This window comes from Schistocerca piceifrons, chromosome 2 (genome assembly GCF_021461385.2).
Source record: "Schistocerca piceifrons isolate TAMUIC-IGC-003096 chromosome 2, iqSchPice1.1, whole genome shotgun sequence".
Taxonomy (NCBI): Eukaryota; Metazoa; Arthropoda; class Insecta; order Orthoptera; family Acrididae; genus Schistocerca; species Schistocerca piceifrons.
In genome coordinates this window covers 366,321,331-366,328,020 of record NC_060139.1, presented here as the reverse complement: position 1 = coordinate 366,328,020, position 6,690 = coordinate 366,321,331, and the positions used below count along the sequence as shown (strand labels likewise).

The window sequence follows — 6,690 nt, the reverse complement described above, 5'->3', positions numbered from 1 at the left end:
TGTTATAGTTTGTGCATCATGGTCTGAAAGACCATTCACCCTTTTACTAACAGAATGCCTATCTAGTAATGAAGGATGATTAAAAATGTTGTCAAGGCTGTGTTGCTGTTCCTCTGCTCCCTAGTTGCAAAAAACACATTATTAAGGAATTTGCGGATTTACATTAAGCCAAAGATTTTGTTATTCATGATGGCAGCTTTCAACTTTTTTTACAGTTTCTCCGAAGAGACACAATTTCACGCTCAATGTGAAGTTAATTTCACCTGTTTGACCACAAAATTCTGTCTCTGCAGTCCCGCAATTCAACAGAGAGCATCCATGCAATACAGCCATTACGCGTGCACCAGAGCGCCTCAGCCGGAGCGACATTCGACAGATAGCACTAAATCCGACGCCCATGACTTACGTGCATGCTCCACCGCGACAAATATTTGGCATAAGTTTATCGACGTGCACAAGCAGTTTCTAGTTGTAGAGCTCTCTTGAAAATGGATGTTTGCTTATCAGCCGAAATATCGTGACGATGTGTCATCATCTTCTGGTTGTAATCTCCAGACCTCATGCAGTACTCATTACGACGTAAAAACTCAAAGATACGCAAGTAAACTACTTATCATTCCAAAGGATCGCTTGACACCACAATCCTTTATTAAGCGTGGTACCTTTGGAAATAGTAGGCCATTGTAGTGCTCCGAAATGTGACATGTTCCTTCGAGACAGTCACAAAAGATGCAGGATTTAGCATGCAAAACACGCATCATTTCCTCATTAAAAAAAAGATACATGTTTTTCCTCTGGCGGAACTAACCTTAAATTTTACAAAAAAATTTGAAGAAAAAAAACGATTGTTCAACACAGAACGTAGTAGACCCTCTGAAACTTGTGACTGTTTATCATAAGTGGAGCGAAAACAAAAAACAAAATCTCCAGAGTCACTACCTTTGTGTAATTGCGTCTGTTTATACGTTTCCATATTTCCGTGTTCTTCAGCTAAGACCAGGTTCCAACTTTGTAATCTAGTTTTTGGGTTTCCTATTTTTGAAAAAAGCTTCGTCTTTTCTACATATGACCATTTTATTTCTTTCACCTGCGCTCAGTCAGATTTATTCTTATTTGTTATTTCTGTACACTAAATCAATAATTGTGTTATTTAAAAATATCTTCGTGTTAATTTGAATTCTCAGATATACTTGCTCCTAGACCTAGTTTCATTTGGTTGACATTAGCTATGTGCTATTTTTCTTTCAGAAAGAAATCGTGGGAACCAAAAGAGGGTGGCTCACATAATTTGAGGCACTGTGTTCAGTGTTCACACGTGAAGGCTTGTATGCGCTGTAGTTTGCTATGCGCACGTAAATACTAAAAAATTTTTGTTCGGGAGATAAGAATAATTAGGTGGTCGCAAATTACCGATGAAAACAAATAATATGATTTTACTGTATCTGTAAAACTTTTACTTTTGTATTACTTATTCTCTGTATGGACTGCTTTATTTATTTGTAGCCTATAATAATTTTTCTAAAAAGTACGGGTTTTTTTCTGACTAAAATGCATATTTCTTTACGTTTTCAGGTAAGGTTCTCACGGTGGCTGTTCCACGTTATTGTGATTTACGCACTTCTTCCAATGGTGAGAACAATCGAGGTAAGCTGTCACTACACATGTTGCTAGAATAATCAGAACATCCTCACAAGAATCTTCGACGAAATTTTAGAGTCAACTATTAGAATAATTTTATTTCTTTCGATTAACCACATGTGCTCTGAAACTTCTTATTTTAGGAAATGATTGAAAAAAGTGACACGCAGTAGTTACATCGTGCTGCCGTACAGCAACGGTACAAAACAATGCAAACATAAGAAATTGTAAAATAAATAAGAACAGTTTATGCCAAAATTTTGATTCCTCATTATAACTGTATCCTCGAAAGAGCCTACGTAAGCAGCAGAGAAATATTAGCTCTATGCTGCGTGTACATTTATTCCCTTATGAGATTCGTTGTTCAAATGGCTCTGAGCTCTATGGGACTTTACATCTGAGGTCATCAGTCCCCTAGAACTTAGAACTACTTAAACCTAACTAACCTAAGGACATCACACACATCCATGCCCGAGGCAGGATTCTAACCTGCGACCGTGGCAGCAGCGTGGTTCCGGACTGAAGCGCTTAGAACCGCTCGGCCACCGCGGCCGGCAGATTCGTTGTCAAAATTGCATTTCAGTTTGAGAGTAATAGAGATATTCGCTAACAAATATTAGAAAAAATCTGCACTAATCTAATAAATATAATTTGGGCACGCACAACAGTGAAACAGCCTTCTGTAACACTCTTTCGTTCTCTACCGACATAAGGCGTTTAACAGGAAACAATAGTAATTTCAAATATAGATTAACGTTGTTTCTCTTCGACTGTTTCCTGTATTCGGCAACTGAATTCTTGAATAGAAATGAGTCGTCAACTAAAAACCTGTAAATGACATGAATATAGTCACTTAAATTTGTTGCGTGAACACATCAGATTCAAGTCACAATCCGCCACACCGTTTTAATCTCCATTAAAGATTCGAGTTTTGTTCAGTTGTACGTTCCATATCGTAATGATTATTGTGAATGTCACCTGTGGATCACGTAGCTATGTAAAATCAACTAAACTCGTTACAAGAGGAGCTATAGGTAATGGAACATATTTCTGCCTTTACTAAGGTGCTAGCTATGCTATGCAGCAGATACAGTGATCACTCTGCTACGTGCACAGATTTCTTTCAGACGTAGCTATTGTTTTACAACTCTCTAAAAGTCGAATGTAAGACTGTCAGCAAATGCTTTATAAATTAGGTGGACTTTCTTGATTACCGATCTCTGTAAAATGTAAAAAGTAATCGCTTTTATTTGCAGTGCCATCCCATTCTCGTACAAGACTATATGAAGTGCGCTTCGTAAAATTCATACCTAGACACTTGCTGTTGTTGTTGTTCTTGATGTTGTTGTTGTTGTTCCATCCCTGGCCACAGTCCGTTAAATGGGGTTGATGCATTTTTGCAGTTTTGGATTGCTTTCTTTTAACACCTGCTGTATCTTACATTATCAAACATCTGTCTTATATTCTCCAATCTAGGTTTACCCCTGCAATTCTATCTTTCTAATGTCCCGAGAAACAAATGATGCAATATTTACACAATCACTCTATATCTTTGATTCATTATGGTCTTTGTCAGGAATTTCTCTGGTTGACTCTTTGCAGAATGTCCTCATTCCCTTCTCGACCCTTCCGATCTTCAACAATATCCTGTAGGGCTTCATTTCAAAAGCTTATAACTTTTTCATTCATGTCACCTTCATTGTTAACTTTTCGCACCCACACATAGCTCTGGAAAGGGCATTGTACAAAATATTTTAATTCTGTTAGGAAAGGCAAAGGACTTGGAATAGCAGTGATACGGATTGGATAGTGTCTTCGAATGAAATTATTAAATGAAAATCAACAATATTAAAACTAGGGTAATGAAATACAACCTAATTCAATGAGGCCCTGCAGAGGGAATTGGATATAGAAGTGAGACACTGAAGGTAATAAATTAGTTCTGCTATTTGGGCAGCGAAATAACACAATAACCGACATGGAGAAAATATAATATGAAGATAGGCAATAGAAAGAACAGAATTTCTGAAAATTGAGACTGTGTTTCAATAAGTAAAGCAACAATTTTTTTTCTCGGCTATCTTCAGTTGAAACAAGGCGGAGTTTGCTGTAAGATATCATGGAATTTTCCCGCTTCAACCCCTATAATTTCATGAAGTTCCGATAGATGATGGCGCTATACCGAATCTCCAAAATAACGTCTGTAATGGAAATGCGTTGCAAGCAGAGACCTGTCATTACGTTTCTTTAGAGGAAAATCAGAATATCGCAGATTTTCATATGTGCTTGCTGAATGTGTACGGTGACTTGGCAGTGAACAAAAGCACGGTGAGTCGTTGGGCGAGGCGCCGCAATCATGCATCAAGGTCGCGCAGACCTGTCCAGTGACCCGCGTACTGGCCGGTGCACACAACTGTGACTAGTGCAGTGTCGGAAAGCGCGGACACATTCATTCGAGGAGACCGACGGATCACAATCGAACACAAGCTGCTCACCTGGACGTCTTTATTAGGTAATGCTGACATACTCGTCGGGCAACGGCCTTGCCGCAGTGGATACACCGGTTCCCGTGAGATCACCGAAGTTAAGCGCTGTCGGGTGTGGCTGGCACCTGGATGGGTGACCATCCAGGCCGCCATGCGCTGTTGCCATTTTTCGGGGTGCACTCAGCCTCGCGAATCCAATTGAGGAGCTACTTGACTGAACAGTTGCGGCTCCGGTCAAATAAAACCATCATAACGACCGGGAGAGCGGTGTGCTGACCACACGTCCCTCCTATCCGCATCCTCACCTGAGGATGACACGACGGTCGGATGGTCCCGATGGGCCACTTGTGGTCTGAAGACGGAGTGCTTGACATACTCGTCAACCAGTTGGGGTACCCAAAGGTGTATGCATGCTGGGTTCCTCGCCTCCTAACGGAAGACTGTAAAGAGCAACTGTTTGGCCCAATGTACGATGCACTCTGCTGGAAGCAGTTAAGTGGATGATCGGCAGGTTACTGATGCAGCAAGACATTGGACCCAACGCCTGCCAGTAGAGTGGAATCATGCAGGCATACAGGCCCTCCCAGTTACGTGGCATGTCGCATCACGACAGTTGAAAGCCACGGAGAGGGTAATAGAGGGCTACTCGATTGAAGGTGCCACATCCTCTGTGTCTTTATACAATTTTTCTTGAAATCTTGCATAAGGTGAAAACAGTGGCCGAATAAACTAGCGGAGACGTATCGGGATGGATACAATTTCACACCTCTGAGCATCGTGTTGGCGGATACACTTTTTTTCTGAGATACCGTATCTACTGACCAAATGTTGATGCCGTCGGATTGTTATAGAGTTATATTAGGTGGTACAAGGCGTCAGAACGTGTTCAAGCACCCAGCGTTGGTCGAAAGACAACGCCATAGTGTTAAGCCAGTCACACTTTGTATCTTATACTGAGTTATCGTGTGGAAGCTTTTCACGTCGCACGCCAGTAATTCACATAACACTGTATCGTAACCGACAAGCATGCTGAAATGTACACTTAAGCCACGTAGCACGGAACGACCTTGCAAACATAATTAATAGTAAACTTAGAATTTTCACAGATATTGCAGTTGCCTGTAATCTGTGGCGAAAGCTGCGGAAATATTTAGTCAGGCGTTGCTAAGGTTTCAGTGGTGCATAGATTTTCAACTTGGTTTAAATGTTCAGGAATGTATATTTTTGCACTTTAGAAAGCGAGGAAACGTATTACCCTATGACTACAGTATCAATGCGTCACGACTGGAGTCGTTCAGTTTATAAAAGTGCTTCTCATCCTATAATATTGTGAAAATCTCTGACACCCGCACAAAAGAGGGCTAACGAGGACTACTGAACGTATACAAGAAATGGCAGCACGAATGGTCACACGTTTGTTTGAACCGTGGCCGAGAGTCACGGAGACAGTGAAAAATAAAATGAAATAAAATAAAATAAAGATAAAAATAAAAATAAATGACAAATGGTTGAAGATAGAAGCAAACAATGTAGTGAAAGCCTACTTACAAAGTTTCAAGGACGGACTTCAGTTGACGGATCTAGGAATATGCTAAAACCCTCTAAGTATTTCTTCCGTAGCGATCGCTAAAACAAGATCAAAAAAATTACAGTGCGCACAGAGGGGTTTAAGCAGTTATTCTGCCGTGTTCCATACGTGAATGGAACGTGAAGAAGCCCCAGTGACTGGTACCTTGGAAAGTAGCTTCTGCCATGCGTCTGACAGTGGGTTGCAGCATATCGATGTAGATCTAGATTTACTAGTAGAACGTTTGACAGAAAACAACTCGAACTCTTGTGATATTTGAATTCTGTTCCAAGAAGCTGATTTTCATTTGAGTTCACAGACCAAGTGCGAAATATCAGTTATTCTCGTCCAAGACAAGCCTCCTCCGATACAAAACCAGCCTGTTACGATTACCACTACATGTTATTTACTGCAAAGAAACAATAGACTTTTTTTCGAAGCGTGATGATGACGTCAGTATCAGAATATTTTGATAGTGGGCTGAAGGGTTTCAACATTCCTTACTCTCTGGTTGCAGAGCCGTTTGACACTTTCGAAGTAATGTTTGCTAAACCGCAAAAGTCAACAAACTTACGAAGTAAATAAAGCGCTTAATGTCTGTATCGTAGTTTTATGCTGTAATGTTACAGCAATGTGAAGTTATTAGCAATATAAAATTATTAGTGATTGTGGCATATTTTACGTTGTATAATGTGCTAGCATCAATGACTTTTTATTAAAGAAGATTTTCAAAGGACAATTTGTCATGTTGAAGATACAACTCGGTGAAATCTGGATGTTAACAATACCAAAGTACCTGTAGACTACGATCGTCTCACGAAATGCAGTCAATAAACTGTTTAGTACTTGGTGCCAAGTAATGTCATCCAACTACGACGTTTAATTAAATCACAAGTTGCTTTATTAAATCATAATTACATTTATTAGAGATAAAATTTAAATATTTTTCCATAGATTTTAAGTTGCGGACGAACGTTGTATATCTTTTTTATTTTTATT

General features: G+C 39.8%; 1 pseudogene; it reads left to right on the top strand.

Moving 5' to 3' along the window:
* The first annotated feature begins 4,171 nt into the window (after nucleotides 1-4,171).
* LOC124778801 lies at nucleotides 4,172-4,289 on the top strand (annotated as a pseudogene).
* The last annotated feature ends 2,401 nt before the right edge of the window (nucleotides 4,290-6,690 follow it).